Here is a 15,385-nt window from a genome sequence, read left to right on the forward strand (position 1 = left end):
TCGTGCCTTTCATCTGGCTCATCCTGATCGGCCTGGGGGCTCTGGTGAGGGTTCGGTGACCCCTCCTCAAAGGGGGGGGGTACTGTTGCTTTTGGGCTCCCTCCGGTGGTTGTAGGTGGTAATGCAGTTGTCCCTGGGCTGCAGTCCTGGACAGGTATATCTGCTGATTGCAATTCTGACTGGGATATTTAGGTTTGCAGGACTCATTAGTCCTTGCCAGTTGTCAATGTTTCTTGGAAGGTGTTGGACCTTTGTCTGGCTTCTCCTGCTTAGCTGCCAATTCAGTAAAGATAAGTGTCTGTTTCTTTTTCTATGGCACATATGTTGTGTGCTTGTTTTTTTATTGTATTCCTGCTCTGAGTGTAGGATTCTCTGGAGTTGCAGATATACGTTCCACGTCTTTAGTTAAATGGAGGAATTTTTGTATAATCTGCTGTGGATATTTTTGGAAGGGTTTTAATACTGACCGCACAGTACTCTGTCCTATCCTTTCCTATTTTAGCTAGAGTGGCCTCTTGTGCTAAATCCTATTTTCTGCCTGTGTGTGTCTTTCCTCTCCTACTCACAGCCAATATTTGTGGGGGGCTGCCTATCCTTTGGGGTTCTGCTCTGAGGCAAGGTAGAATTCCTATTTCCATCTTTAGGGGTATTTAGTCCTCCGGCTGTGACGAGGTGTCTAGGGTTTGTTAGGTACACCCCACGGCTACTTCTAGTTGCGGTGTTAAGATCAGGATTTGCGGTCAGTACAGTTACCACCTACTCCAGAGAAAGTTTCATGTGGCTCCAAGGTCACCAGATCATAACAGTTATATACTGTGTGCGCTGTGTTATATACTGTGTGCGCTGTGTTATATACTGTTTGGGCTGTGTTATATACTGTTTGGGCTGTGTAATATACTGTTTGGGCTTTGTTATATACTGCGTGGCTGCTATATACTACGTGGGCAATGTTATATACTACGTGGGCAATGTTATATACTATGTGGGCAGTGTTATATACTACGTGGGCAATGTTATATATTGTTTGGGCTGTGTTATATACTGCGTGGCCACTGTTATATACTGCGTGACCTGTATTAACACATTGGGTATTCTAGAATATGTCGTGGCCTGTGCTATATACTATGTGGCTGCTATATGCATACATACATACATACATACATACATACATACATACATATTCTAGAATACCCGATGCGTTAGAATCGGGCCACTATGTAGTTTTTTTATAATTATATAAATTCTGAAACTCAAATTGCTTTAAAAATAAGGTTACATTAACAATTCCTGTTGCATATTCCACTTGTTTGTTTCATTTAGATGAAAAAACAAAAGGAATTCACAGGCTCAAATACGTATGCCAACAGAAGCAGTGGTACCCCAATAGTTATATATATATATATTATGGGGTCAGTCTGGGTTCTGTTCTGTGTTAGTTTATAGAAGTGTAGCTTGTAGAATTTTTTATTCCATTCCAAAAACTGCCACAAACTGGATACCAGATAGCCCCTATAATAATCATTGGGAAACCTCTGCCTCTTTTTGCATTAGCACTGCTATCCATTTTACACTTGGATTCTTTTTTTCTGCTCCACTAAATGGAATCACGTAAATAAAGTGCAGAGGAAAATATGGACTTAGACTTACGTAAAAAATAACATAAAAACATCTTTTTCACAGGTACACTGCTTAGTATACAATGGCATGATAAGAATCTACAGTATATGTACTACCTTATGTACGCTTTATGTTTTTTTTTGTAGATATTCTCTACAATAAATGCTATATGGAATATATAATAAACAATATTACACATAATAAAAATGGCAAAATACAAGGACATGGCTGCTTAATGAAAGTGTACAACTCCTAGTTGATATGGATGCCTTTGTGAATGAAGTGTGACGTGCAGCTAGTGACAAGGAGGTAACATTGTCTGAATAGGGGAATAGACAGGAAAGCCTGAATGCATGTGCAGCAATGGTCAAGCTATGGTGCCTATTAGCAGCAGCAGCCTTTCCTCCTGGCCTCTAAGCTTTCAGACAACTTGAGATTGGAAAAGGCTTTGATAATCCCTTGAAGAGCCCATATCCACTGACTTATTGTATGCACAGGCAGAGAGAATCCCCTGGCAGCACCTCCCTGTCCCCTCCTCCTGATTCTTCCCCAGCCAGGGCTCCACATTCAAGAGTTCAATAGAGACAGATAGATGTTATGTGCTGCTCCCTGCATACATTCACTTGTGCTCATGCATTTCAATGACATGCAAAACACTTTCCTTGCCTGCATTTCTCAATTGTAATTCATTCTGTCAGATGTCTTAAAGGACAGTACTGAAGCCACTCATATTCTTCCCAGTTCATGTTCCAGCAGATACAGGAGGAAGATTTATTCAACAAGGAAAATACCAGCAACATCATTTTTTCTTCTGCAGAATGAAGTGAGCTGGAAGCCGAGATCTCAGCAGCCTGTCTGGCAGTGCCAGCCACAACCTGCATCTCTTTTAGTCACTGGACTCTACATCTCAGGTCATTGATTCTTCCTGGCATCCAGAAAGCTAAACCTCTGAATTAAAAGAATATTAAGCTCCTGTTTTATCCCAGGAAAAGACACCCCAGATCATGGGTTACTGCAAGCCAAGCCAAGTATGCAGCGATCAGGCCGGATTTCCTGATTGACCCAGAGATAATGGTGATGCTGCCTGTGATAAGAATCTGATGACCATTCTACACAAAGACATAATGGCACTTGGGTTCTTGGGGTTACCTACACTCATGAAGAAGATGGCATCTACAGCTGCAGCTTGAGAGGATATTCCAGTCTTGTTATCTGTGATAAGGATCTCATCTTGTGATGGTGAGGAAGGATGACCTCAGAAAGTTTCCCTTTCCCCTAAGCTGTCACTGATAAACCAGACGAGAAGTTTAATTTCCGAATTCATATTGATCACACCCACAGCAAGACCCACGTGTATTAGCAGAGCTGGGAGCTACATTATTAATACTGGTTAGTAATTAAAGAGGTTGTGGGGGATCCCAGGCTTCATTTGTCATCCTCATCATTCAGTGTGATGTAGGGTGAATGATGCACTGTAGCTTGTAGATACTGTCCTAAGTACAACAGGTTGGTCACATCTCAGCTACATGCCCTGGTACAAAACCTAATGGATGTAACAGCAGAGAATTGCTAGCAGGATGCAGAGAGCAGCAAGCCTCACTTCCTCCACCATACATGGCTACTGTAGATTTATTCTGGACAAGTAGGAATGTTAGCTCTCAAAAACTAGGTAGACTTCTTCCCCTACTCTGTTTTAGGCTTTCATTGGAAATATGCAGCAATATTTACCCCCGAGCTTTGTTATTGGTAGATAGCAGACACTAATCTAGTCTGATCTGATCAGATGTTGTATTTACTTGTTTCCTTGTGTAGTATTTATGTTATAAGAATCCATCCTAAATAGGGGAAACCTAGATTCTTCCCCATAAAGGTAATTTCAGAAAGATCTGTGACACTTGTTGACTGTGAAGCATCCATCAGAGGCTTCCATTAAGTATGAGGCCGCGATATTTACCACCTGCCATATCACAGACACTACATTGATTTGTACTCTGACACTGGAAAGGGTAATTGATAGCCTTTTGCCATGTTGAGACAGAAAGGTAAAGGAACCAAACAAGCTGCTCATCAAATAATCTCTTTCATGTGGATTACTGCTGCAGACAAATACAAAATTGCCTCAACACACTGAATGTTTAAAATGCATGGAACAGATTGTCACAATGTTTCAAGATACATCTGCTCAGGTGATTTGTTCTGATTTACAGGTTATTTCATGTGTTTAGAGAATTGTGTCACTGTATCATATTGTTTGATATCATATGTATTGAGATTTTAATGACATTATTATAATCATAGATAGGATTGATATTTCACAAGATTGTGCCATCTGTCATAGGAAATACATGACTTGTCCATGATGCTAAAAACCACCCAGCTAGTATAAAGATCGTATATATTTGTGCTCTTTTTGCACAAAACAAAAGGCCTTGTATGCTTCAAGATCAGAAGAGTGCAAATTTGTAATAATTCTAAATTGACTAAAGTCTTATTTTCAGATACTAGAGCATGAAATATCTGATATCTAATGGACAGTGTTAGCAAAACTGCCACGGACTTTAGCAATACTGAAGTCCAATGTTTGCTTGTTGCAAAATATAAGTACAAAGTAGTAGAAAGTGTGTAGCACCTAAACATAGAAATGTCACAAATTATTCAAGCACATTTTGCTTGTCAAATACAGTGTAAGGGGAATTTATCAGGACAGATATTTTTGAAGTTTTGCTTATGTTTGCATTACCTTTTATCTTCACCAAATTAATCATTGTAGCATGTGATTTTTAATATGGCACATTTTAATATGGTATACACCTCTTTGTAAAAATGCTACGCCACTTTTACACCGACTTCTTACTGGAATGAGTTTGAGACTTTTTTTGGAGATGGAAAAAACTTCATAAATCTGTCAAAATCTAGAAAAATTGAATTTGCATAGGTAAACATGCACGGATTTCAAAAGTAGCAACGGCAGCGTAAAAAGTAAAGTATGTTTGCTCAAAAAATGTGAATTTTTAATGACAGAAAACTGTTGCAAAACCATTAAAAATCCCTCTGTGCTTATGTGTACTAATAATAAATGTTATTTTTATTGTGACATAAAACACACATTTTAGGGAACAGCTAGCAACAAGACCAATCAAGCAAATCTATTTTTCCTATTCGGTGCACTTTCAGCTCTAAATACTTTTAGTTTTCAAAGTATATTAATGTGTAACAACTGAGATATAAAATGGAGCAAAACGTATTAATTCACCAAGTGGGGATAGTAGACCAACTATGTAACCAGCCAAATCTTTTGGCAACTAAAATAAACTCATGCTAGGAAACAAAATGTTAAGAATAGAGGAGCGGAAGTGGAAAAATGAAATAGTAGAAAAAATGAATGCGGTTCATAGGATAGAAAAGACTACCTTTTTGAGTACTGATGATAATGCTGGTAATATGTAATTATTTCACGAGATTACTAAATCTACATTTATTTAGCAGCACACTAAGGTAGGACTCTCATCTTTTTGTCTCCCATCAAGTGCAAAGGTTTAATGCTCCTAATATACATACAGATGTACTATTCCTTAAATTGTCAGATGGCACACTACATTGTTAGCATTGCTCTGGAGAACTCTGTCTGACAAGTTATGTATTGCAACATGTAATGTACCAGAACCAATAACAACACATGAATGCAACACCAGAACAGAAATCCACACATGAATAGATCATCAGAATCACCATTAGTATAGGAACAATAAGAATACAACCTTAGAACTATCACTTTCAGTACATAATTATAGAACAAAACAACATTACATAGTAACATACATAGTAACATAGTTAGTAAGGCCGAAAAAAGACATTTGTCCATCCAGTTCAGCCTATATTCCATCATAATAAATCCCCAGATCTACGTCCTTCTACAGAACCTAATTGTATGATACAATATTGTTCTGCTCCAGGAAGACATCCAGGCCTCTCTTGAACCCCTCGACTGAGTTCGCCATCACCACCTCCTCAGGCAAGCAATTCCAGATTCTCACTGCCCTAACAGTAAAGAATCCTCTTCTATGTTGGTGGAAAAACCTTCTCTCCTCCAGACGCAAAGAATGCCCCCTTGTGCCCGTCACCTTCCTTGGTATAAACAGATCCTCAGCGAGATATTTGTATTGTCCCCTTATATACTTATACATGGTTATTAGATCGCCCCTCAGTCATCTTTTTTCTAGACTAAATAATCCTAATTTCGCTAATCTATCTGGGTATTGTAGTTCTCCCATCCCCTTTATTAATTTTGTTGCCCTCCTTTGTACTCTCTCTAGTTCCATTATATCCTTCCTGAGCACCAGTGCCCAGAACTGGACACAGTACTCCATGTGCGGTCTAACTAGGGATTTGTACAGAGGCAGTATAATGCTCTCATCATGTGTATCCAGACCTCTTTTAATGCACCCCATGATCCTGTTTGCCTTGGCAGCTGCTGCCTGGCACTGGCTGCTCCAGGTAAGTTTATCATTAACTAGGATCCCCAAGTCCTTCTCCCTGTCAGATTTACCCAGTGGTTTCCCATTCAGTGTGTAATGGTGACATTGATTCCTTCTTCCCATGTGTATAACCTTACATTTATCATTGTTAAACCTCATCTGCCACCTTTCAGCCCAAGTTTCCAACTTATCCAGATCCATCTGTAGCAGAATACTATCTTCTCTTGTATTAACTGCTTTACATAGTTTTGTATCATCTGCAAATATCGATATTTTACTGTGTAAACCTTCTACCAGATCATTAATGAATATGTTGAAGAGAACAGGTCCCAATACTGACCCCTGCGGTACCCCATTGGTCACAGCGACCCAGTTAGAGACTATACCATTTATAACCACCCTCTGCTTTCTATCACTAAGCCAGTTACTAACCCATTTACACACAATTTCCCCCAGACCAAGCATTCTCATTTTGCGTACCAACCTCTTGTGCGGCACGGTATCAAACGCTTTGGAAAAATCGAGATATACCACGTCCAATGACTCACCGTGGTCCAGCCTATAGCTTACATCTTCAAAAAAACTGATTAGATTGGTTTGACAGGAGCGATTTCTCATAAACCCATGCTGATATGGAGTTAAACAGTTATTCTCATTGAGATAATCCAGAATAACATCCCTCAGAAACCCTTCAAATATTTTACCAACAATAGAGGTTAGACTTACTGGCCTATAATTTCCAGGTTCACTTTTAGAGCCCTTTTTGAATATTGGCACCACATTTGCTATGCGCCAATCCTGCGGAACAGACCCCGTCGCTATAGAGTCCCTAAAAATAAGAAATAATGGTTTATCTATTACATTACTTAGTTCTCTTAGTACTCGTGGGTGTATGCCATCCGGACCTGGAGATTTATCTATTTTAATCTTATTTAGCCGGTTTCGCACCTCTTCTTGGGTTAGATTGGTGACCCTTAATATAGGGTTTTCATTGTTTCTTGGGATTTCACCTAGCATTTCATTTTCCACCGTGAATACCGTGGAGAAGAAGGTGTTTAATATGTTAGCTTTTTCCTCGTCATCTACAACCATTCTTTCCTCACTATTTTTTAAGGGGCCTACATTTTCAGTTTTTATTCCTTTACTATTGATATAGTTGAAGAACAGTTTGGGATTAGTTTTACTCTCCTTAGCAATGTGCTTCTCTGTTTCCTTTTTGGCAGCTTTAATTAGTTTTTTAGATAAAGTATTTTTCTCCCTATAGTTTTTTAGAGCTTCAATGGTGCCATCCTGCTTTAGTAGTGCAAATGCTTTCTTTTTACTGTTAATTGCCTGTCTTACTTTTTTGTTTAGCCACATTGGGTTTTTCCTATTTCTAGTCCTTTTATTCCCACAAGGTATAAACCGCTTACACTGCCTATTTAGGATGTTCTTAAACATTTACCATTTATTATCTGTATTCTTATTTCTGAGGATATTGTCCCAGTCTACCAGATTAAGGGCATCTCTAAGCTGGTCAAACTTTGCCTTCCTAAAGTTTAGTGTTTTTGTGACTCCCTGACAAGTCCCCCTAGTGAAAGACAGGTGAAACTGTACAATATTGTGGTCGCTATTTCCAAGATGCCCGACCACCTGCAGATTTGTTATTCTGTCAGGTCTATTAGATAGTATTAGGTCTAAAAGTGCTGCTCCTCTGGTTGGATTCTGCACCAATTGTGAAAGATAATTTTTCTTGGTTATTAGCAGAAACCTGTTGCCTTTATGGGTTTCACAGGTTTCTGTTTCCCAGTTAATATCCGGGTAGTTAAAGTCCCCCATAACCAGGGCCTCATTATGGGTTGCAGCTTCATCTATCTGCTTTAGAAGTAGACTTTCCATGGTTTCTGTTATATTTGGGGGTTTGTAACAGACCCCAATGAGAATTTTGTTACCATTTTTCCCTCCATGAATTTCGACCCATATGGACTCGACATCCTCATTTCCTTCGCTAATATCCTCCCTTAAAGTGGACTTTAGACAAGACTTTACATAGAGACAAACCCCTCCTCCTCTCCGATTTTTACGATCCTTTCTAAACAGACTGTAACCCTGTAAGTTAACTGCCCAGTCATAGCTTTCATCTAACCATGTCTCGGTTATTCCCACTATGTCAAAGTTACCTGTAGATATTTCTGCTTCTAGTTCTTCCATCTTGTTTGTCAGGCTTCTGGCGTTTGTGAGCATGCAGTTTAGAGGATTTTGTTTTGTTCCAATCTCCTCGCTGTGGATTGTTTTAGAAATGTTCTTACCTCCCTTCTGAGTATGTTTTCCTGGATCTTCTTTGTTCAAGTCTAATGTTTTTCTTCCCGTCCCCTCTTCTTCTAGTTTAACGCCCTCCTGATGAGTGTAGCGAGTCTTCTGGCGAATGTGTGTTTCCCAGGTTTGTTGAGGTGTAGTCCGTCTCTGGCGAGGAGTCCATCGTACAAGTAATTCACACCGTGGTCCAGGAATCCGAATCCTTGTTGTCTGCACCATCGTCTTAGCCAGTTGTTTGCATCAAGGATCCTGTTCCATCTCCTGGTGCCATGCCCGTCTACTGGAAGGATAGAAGAAAAAACTACCTGTGCATCCAGTTCCTTTACTTTCTTCCCCAACTCTTCAAAGTCTTTGCAGATTGTCGGTAGGTCCTTCCTTGCCGTGTCATTGGTGCCAACATGTATCAGAAGAAATGGGTGGTCGTCCTTGGAGTTGAAGAGCTTTGGTATCCTATCAGTCACATCCTTGATCATCGCACCTGGAAGGCAGCATACTTCTCTTGCAGTTATGTCCGGTCTGCAGATGGCTGCTTCTGTGCTTCTCAGTAGTGAGTCTCCCACCACCACCACTCTTCGTTGCTTCTTGGCTGTACTATTTGCTGTCACTTGTTACTGTGTGCCCTTTTCTTTTTTGCTTGCTGGTATTGCTTCATCCTTAGGTGTGCCATCTTCATCCTCTACAAAGATTTGATATCGGTTCTTCAGTTGTGTGGTTGGTGATTTCTCCATGGTCTTCTTGCTTCTTTTGGTCACATGCTTCCACTCATCTGCTTTTGGAGGTTCTCTGACACTTTTTTCACCTTCTGTGACCAGTAGAGATGCTTCTGTTCTGTCTAGAAAGTCTTCATTCTCTTTGATGAGTTTCAAAGTTGCTATTCTTTCTTCCAGACCCCGCACCTTTTCTTCTAAAAGGGCCACTAGTCTACACTTCTGACAGGTGAAATTTAATTCTTCTTCTGGTCGATCTGTGAACATGTAGCACATGCTGCAGCTCACCATGTAGGTTGTCACATCTGCCATGTTGCTCCTAGATCCTGCTGACTTGCTGTGTATTCATTACTACATGAATACAGTACCATAAGCAACATAGGTTTATGAATTTAGTACTAGAACCACCATCAGTATAACAATACATCACTTGATCCACCATTAGTTTGTGAATACATCACTAGAACCACCATCACTCAGTACATGAATACATCATGAGAATCAACATTAATACAGGACTACAAAACTAGAACTTTCATCAGTACATTAATTCATTACCAGAACCAACAACAGTAGGAGGAATAGAGAACCATCATCAGAACATGAATATTACATCAGATCGACCATGAGTACAGTAATAAATCACCAAAACTACTATCAGTACTGTACATGACTACAGATCCATGATCAGTACATGATTGCATAACCAGAACCATTATCAGTACATTCATTTATCACCAGAACCAAGAACTACCAACAATATAGCAATATAGAGCCAGAAACATTGTCAGTACATTAATACAGCACCGATACAAACCACTATAAGTTTATTAATACAGTACCAGAACCACTATCAGTACAGAAATACAACACTAAAAAAATCATCAGTAAATACAGTGCCAGAACAACATCAGTAAGGGTGCGTGTCCACGGTCCGTAATGACGGTGCTTGGGATGGAGCGGAAAAACTGCTGCACCCAAAGCGCTGCCCCCTTCTGTACACGTGGTGATTCCGGATGTGTTCATTGCACACATCCAGAATCTCCGCACTCCATACATAGGGCCCTGTGATTTACCTTGCGGCGACAGAGCGTCACAGCAAGGTAAACAGACATTCTGCGTTCTATAAAGATGCACCGCATTTCCTTAAACGCAGGGCCGCCGGATGCATATTCGCATGCATAGTGGAGACAGAAATTCATAAAATCCCCTCCACTAAGCTGTAACATCTGGACACTGCGGATAGAATGCTGCGGCTGTATGCAGTGTTCAATCCGCAGCTAATCCGGATGTAATCCTGAATGTGGACACATACTCTAACACATACAACACTGAAACCACCACCAGGACATACATACAGTACCAGAACCCCATCAGTACATAAATACAACAGCAGAATTATCAAGAGTACATGAACCATCATCCACCAGGACCACCACCAATGCCTGCATACATCACCAGAACCATCATCAGGAGTGCATTAATACAGCACTAGGTGAACTATCAGTACATGAATACAACAAACACAAAAAACATTATCATTACATGACTGGTTCACCAGAATGACCATTAGTATAAAATACAGAAAAAAAACAATATTTGGTACCTGAATACAACACCAGACCTACCATCAGTTCATCAACACAGTACCTGTACCATCATCAGTAAGTAAATGCAGTGTCAGGATATAATCAGTAGATGTATATAGCACCAAACCTATCACAGTAAAATTCAAGTCAACTCTCACTATATAAATTTGTATTGCATTAACCTAAAATTCAACAGTATTTATTAGACAGAGTCCCAAAGAAACATTTACATCCAGGTACCTTCTAGATGATGTATTCTATTAATGTGCTGTTCTTATCTCTATCTGGACAAGGTACCATGATAAATTATCACAGCCATAGCTCATCTACACAGACTTTTTTCTGCAGCATACCACAAAACAGTGCCCTTAATGATAAAATATAATGTCAAATAAACTTGGCACTCAGACAGAAAATCACTTTTGGCTTACAAATACTGATGTAAAATACTGACCAAATACTGCTAGTGTGACGGCAGCCTGAGAACAAAGATTCCTTTTACTTTAGCATTCATTATTGTTGAACATTTTCGGTCCTGCTAGGGACCTTCTTCAGAACTAAATGAAAAAAGCATGGATATACAGAAAGAAAAAAGGAGAGGGGAAAATTGTAAATCGTCAAAACATACTGATACATTGTTTAACATATTATGTTCACAAGTAACTATAAAAATCTCAGTTAACACCATATTGCTCGGTGAGAAAAAAATCAAATGTCACAATTCAACCTTATTGCATAATCGACATTTGAACCTATCCAAAGATAGGAGAACAATGTGAAGTGGTTATGAAATATAACAATAAATAATCTTTATTTTTTATATAGCGCTAACATATTCCACAGCGCTTTACAGTTTGCACATATTATCATCGCTGTCCCCAATATGGCTCACAATCTAAATTCCCTATCAGGATGTCTTTGGAATGTGGGAGGAAACCGGAGTACCCAAAGGAAACCCACGAAGAACTCTTTGCATATGTTGTCCTTGGTGGGATTTGAACCCATGACTCCAGCACGGCAAGGCTGCTGTGCTAACCACTGCGCCACCGTGCTGCCCTATCATGAGAACGGGATGAAGAAATGCTCATAAAATATAGTTTTATAAGAATGCTGTATTATATACTAACGGAAAATAAGAGACGGATACAAGTGTGAATGTCATATTGGTTCATACAGCACAAGAATGTTGTGGAAGGAAACAAGGATATACTAGTCTGTGGATGATATAGGTGAGAGATCCCGGCCTGTCAATCCACTCAGGACAGTAACAGAGGGTACAAAAAGTTCTATCAGTCTTGGTACAGACTCCTTGCAGTTGTCTGTTGTTTTCTAAATGGTAATAGCATACCTGGAGGAGTGGGGTGAGGAATACATTAATGTCCACACATCAAATACACAGTGCATGGTATGCAGAGGAGAAAAAAGACTACATGTGATAAGAGGTGAGGGGTATACCGCAACCCTTGTTTTAATGAAGTGTCCAGTATAAGTCATTATTACCTGAATGCCTATGGATGAGGATCCCTAGTAATCCAGCGCATGTGTTTGCAAGCTGCATCGCGAGGAGAAGCGCTGTGTGTTCGGGCCATCTACCAAGTTCATATGGCATTCATACCTGGAAGTGTGGGTATCACGTGTTGCTGCCATGTCAGCAGGTCACGTGGTTCCATCGCATCACCACGTCATGTGACCGCAGGGCCCATACTAACTATGAAACTGTATAGGCTGCACTTTGAGTGTCAGAGAATGGTGGCAAATGTTGCGCAATGCTAGTGTAAAGTTATACAAATGTAAATGTTGGGGCATGATTGCTGCCATTGTTCCAATGTGTGGATTACACCTGCGCTGTTGTGTGAACTTGGAATGCATACTAGCCACATGGACTATTAGTAAGATACATTCTATGGCCCATATACAGGTCCTTCTCAAAAAATTAGCATATTGTGTTAAATTTCATTATTTACCATAATGTAATGATTACAATTAAACTTTCATATATTATAGATTCATTATCCAACAACTGAAATTTGTCAGGTCTTTTATTGTTTTAATACTGATGATTTTGGCATACAACTCCTGATAACCCAAAAAACCTGTCTCAATAAATTAGCATATTTCACCCATCCAATCAAATAAAAGTGTTTTTTAATAACAAACAAAAAACCATCAAATAATAATGTTCAGTTATGCACTCAATACTTGGTCGGGAATCCTTTGGCAGAAATGACTGCTTCAATGCGGCGTGGCATGGAGGCAATCAGCCTGTGACACTGCTGAGATGTTATGGAGGCCCAGGATGCTTCAATAGCGGCCTTAAGCTCATCCAGAGTGTTGGGTCTTGCGTCTCTCAACTTTCTCTTCACAATATCCCACAGATTCTCTATGGGGTTCAGGTCAGGAGAGTTGGCAGGCCAATTGAGCACAGTAATACCATGGTCAGTAAACCATTTACCAGTGGTTTTGGCACTGTGAGCAGGTGCCAGGTCGTGCTGAAAAATGAAATCTTCATCTCCATAAAGCATTTCAGCCGATGGAAGCATGAAGTGCTCCAAAATCTCCTGATAGCTAGCTGCATTGACCCTGCCCTTGATGAAACACAGTGGACCAACACCAGCAGCTGACATGGCACCCCACACCATCACTGACTGTGGGTACTTGACACTGGACTTCAGGCATTTTGGCATTTCCTTCTCCCCAGTCTTCCTCCAGACTCTGGCACCTTGATTTCCGAATGACATGCAAAATTTGCTTTCATCAGAAAAAAGTACTTGGGACCACTTAGCAACAGTCCAGTGCTGCTTCTCTGTAGCCCAGATCAGGCGCCTCTGCCGCTGTTTATGGTTCAAAAGTGGCTTTACCTGGGGAATGCGGCACCTGTAGCCCATTTCCTGCACACGCCTGTGCACGGTGGCTCTGGATGTTTCCACACCAGACTCAGTCCACTGCTTCCTCAGGTTCCCCAAGGTCTGGAATCGGTCCTTCTCCACAATCTTCCTCAGGGTCCGGTCTCCTCTTCTCGTTGTACAGCGTTTTCTGCCACATTGTTTCCTTCCAACAGACTTACCATTGAGGTGCCTTGATACAGCACTCTGGGAACAGCCTATTTGTTGAGAAATTTCTTTCTGGGTCTTACCCTCTTGCTTGAGGGTGTCAATGATGGCCTTCTTGACATCTGTCAGGTCGCTAGTCTTACCCATGATGGGGGTTTTGAGTAATGAACCAGGCAGGGAGTTTATAAAAGCCTCAGGTATCTTTTGCATGTGTTTAGAGTTAATTAGTTGATTCAGAAGATTAGGGTAATAGGTCGTTTAGAGAACCTTTTCTTGATATGCTAATTTATTGAGACAGGTTTTTTGGGTTATCAGGAGTTGTATGCCAAAATCATCAGTATTAAAACAATAAAAGACCTGACAAATTTCAGTTGGTGGATAATGAATCTATAATATATGAAAGTTTAATTGTAATCATTACATTATGGTAAATAATAAAATTTAACACTATATGCTAATTTTTTGAGAAGGACCTGTACTGCATTTGTGAAAAGGCACTTCATATGGTATTTGTACCTAGGATTGTAGTCTTCTCTTATAAAGTTAAGGCAGTATACCAAGGGCATTAAAGTATAATGTATATTATACAATGGTCTCTCCTTGTAGGTCATGTAGCCTAAAGAGAGTATTGTCATAGTAGATGATCCACATTGTTATTGTGTGTAATATGGAAATGTGTTATATGCTTCATGTACAATAATATACTGTACCATGGGTAGCCAGCAGAAGTCAGGAGAAATGAGAAATAAGATATCTAATGATTCTAGAAGAAAGAGAGAAACAGTTAGTCGTTGGTTTCATATGATGTGGTATAAAGCATATCAATATATCATCAGGTTTACACCAATGTGGAATACAACAATTATTGCAAGACCGTTCGATTCAACGCATTGGGTATTCTAGAATATGGATGTCCACGTAGTATATTGCACAGCCCACATAGTATATTGCCCAGCTACGTAGTATATTGCTCAGCTACGTAGTATATTACCCAGTCACGTAGTATATTGCCCAGCTACGTACTATATTACCCAGTCATGTAGTATATTGCCCAGCCACGTAGTATATTGCACAGCCACGTAGTATATTGCACAGCCACGTAGTATATTGCACAGCTACGTAGTATATTGCCCAGTGACGTAATATATTGCACAGCGACGTAGTATACAGCACAGACACGTAGTAAATTGCACAGCTACGTAGTATATTGCCCAGTCACATAGTATATTGCCCAGTCACGTAGTATATTGCCTAGCGACGTAGTATACAGCACAGAGCCACGTACTATAGAGCACAGAGCCACATAGTATATTGCCCACCAACGTAGTATATTGCCCAGTAACGTAGTATATTGCACAGCGACGTAGTATACAGAACAGACACGTAGTATATTGCCCAGCCATGTTGTATATTGCCCTGTCACGTAGTATATTGCCCAGCGACATAGTATACAGCACAGAGCCACGTAGTATACTGCCCAGTCATGTAGTATATAGCACAGCCCACGCAGTATACAACAGTGGCCACGTAATATATAGCACAGCCCACGGAGTATATAACACTGCCTATGTAGTATACAGCACAGAGCCACGCGGTATGTAACACAGCCCACACAGCCTTGCGCCTGCGCAGTCTATAAAGGCTTCGGACAG

General features: G+C 40.2%; 1 protein-coding gene across 2 annotated transcripts in view; it reads left to right on the forward strand.

The window, feature by feature from the left end:
• Positions 1 to 1,974: 1,974 nt before the first annotated feature.
• The window catches only part of VWC2 (von Willebrand factor C domain containing 2), a 1,274,203-nt gene continuing 1,260,792 nt past the window's right edge, over positions 1,975 to 15,385 (forward strand). The window contains exon 1 of one of the 2 annotated variants that reach the window (XM_069730395.1): positions 1,975 to 2,856. The gene's annotated coding sequence lies outside the window, so the exon portion shown is untranslated. Of the gene's footprint in view, positions 3,007 to 15,385 lie in introns of both variants that reach the window. The other variant, XM_069730396.1, reaches the window with a different exon arrangement.

This window comes from Ranitomeya imitator, chromosome 6 (assembly GCF_032444005.1).
Source record: "Ranitomeya imitator isolate aRanImi1 chromosome 6, aRanImi1.pri, whole genome shotgun sequence".
NCBI lineage: Eukaryota > Metazoa > Chordata > Amphibia > Anura > Dendrobatidae > Ranitomeya > Ranitomeya imitator.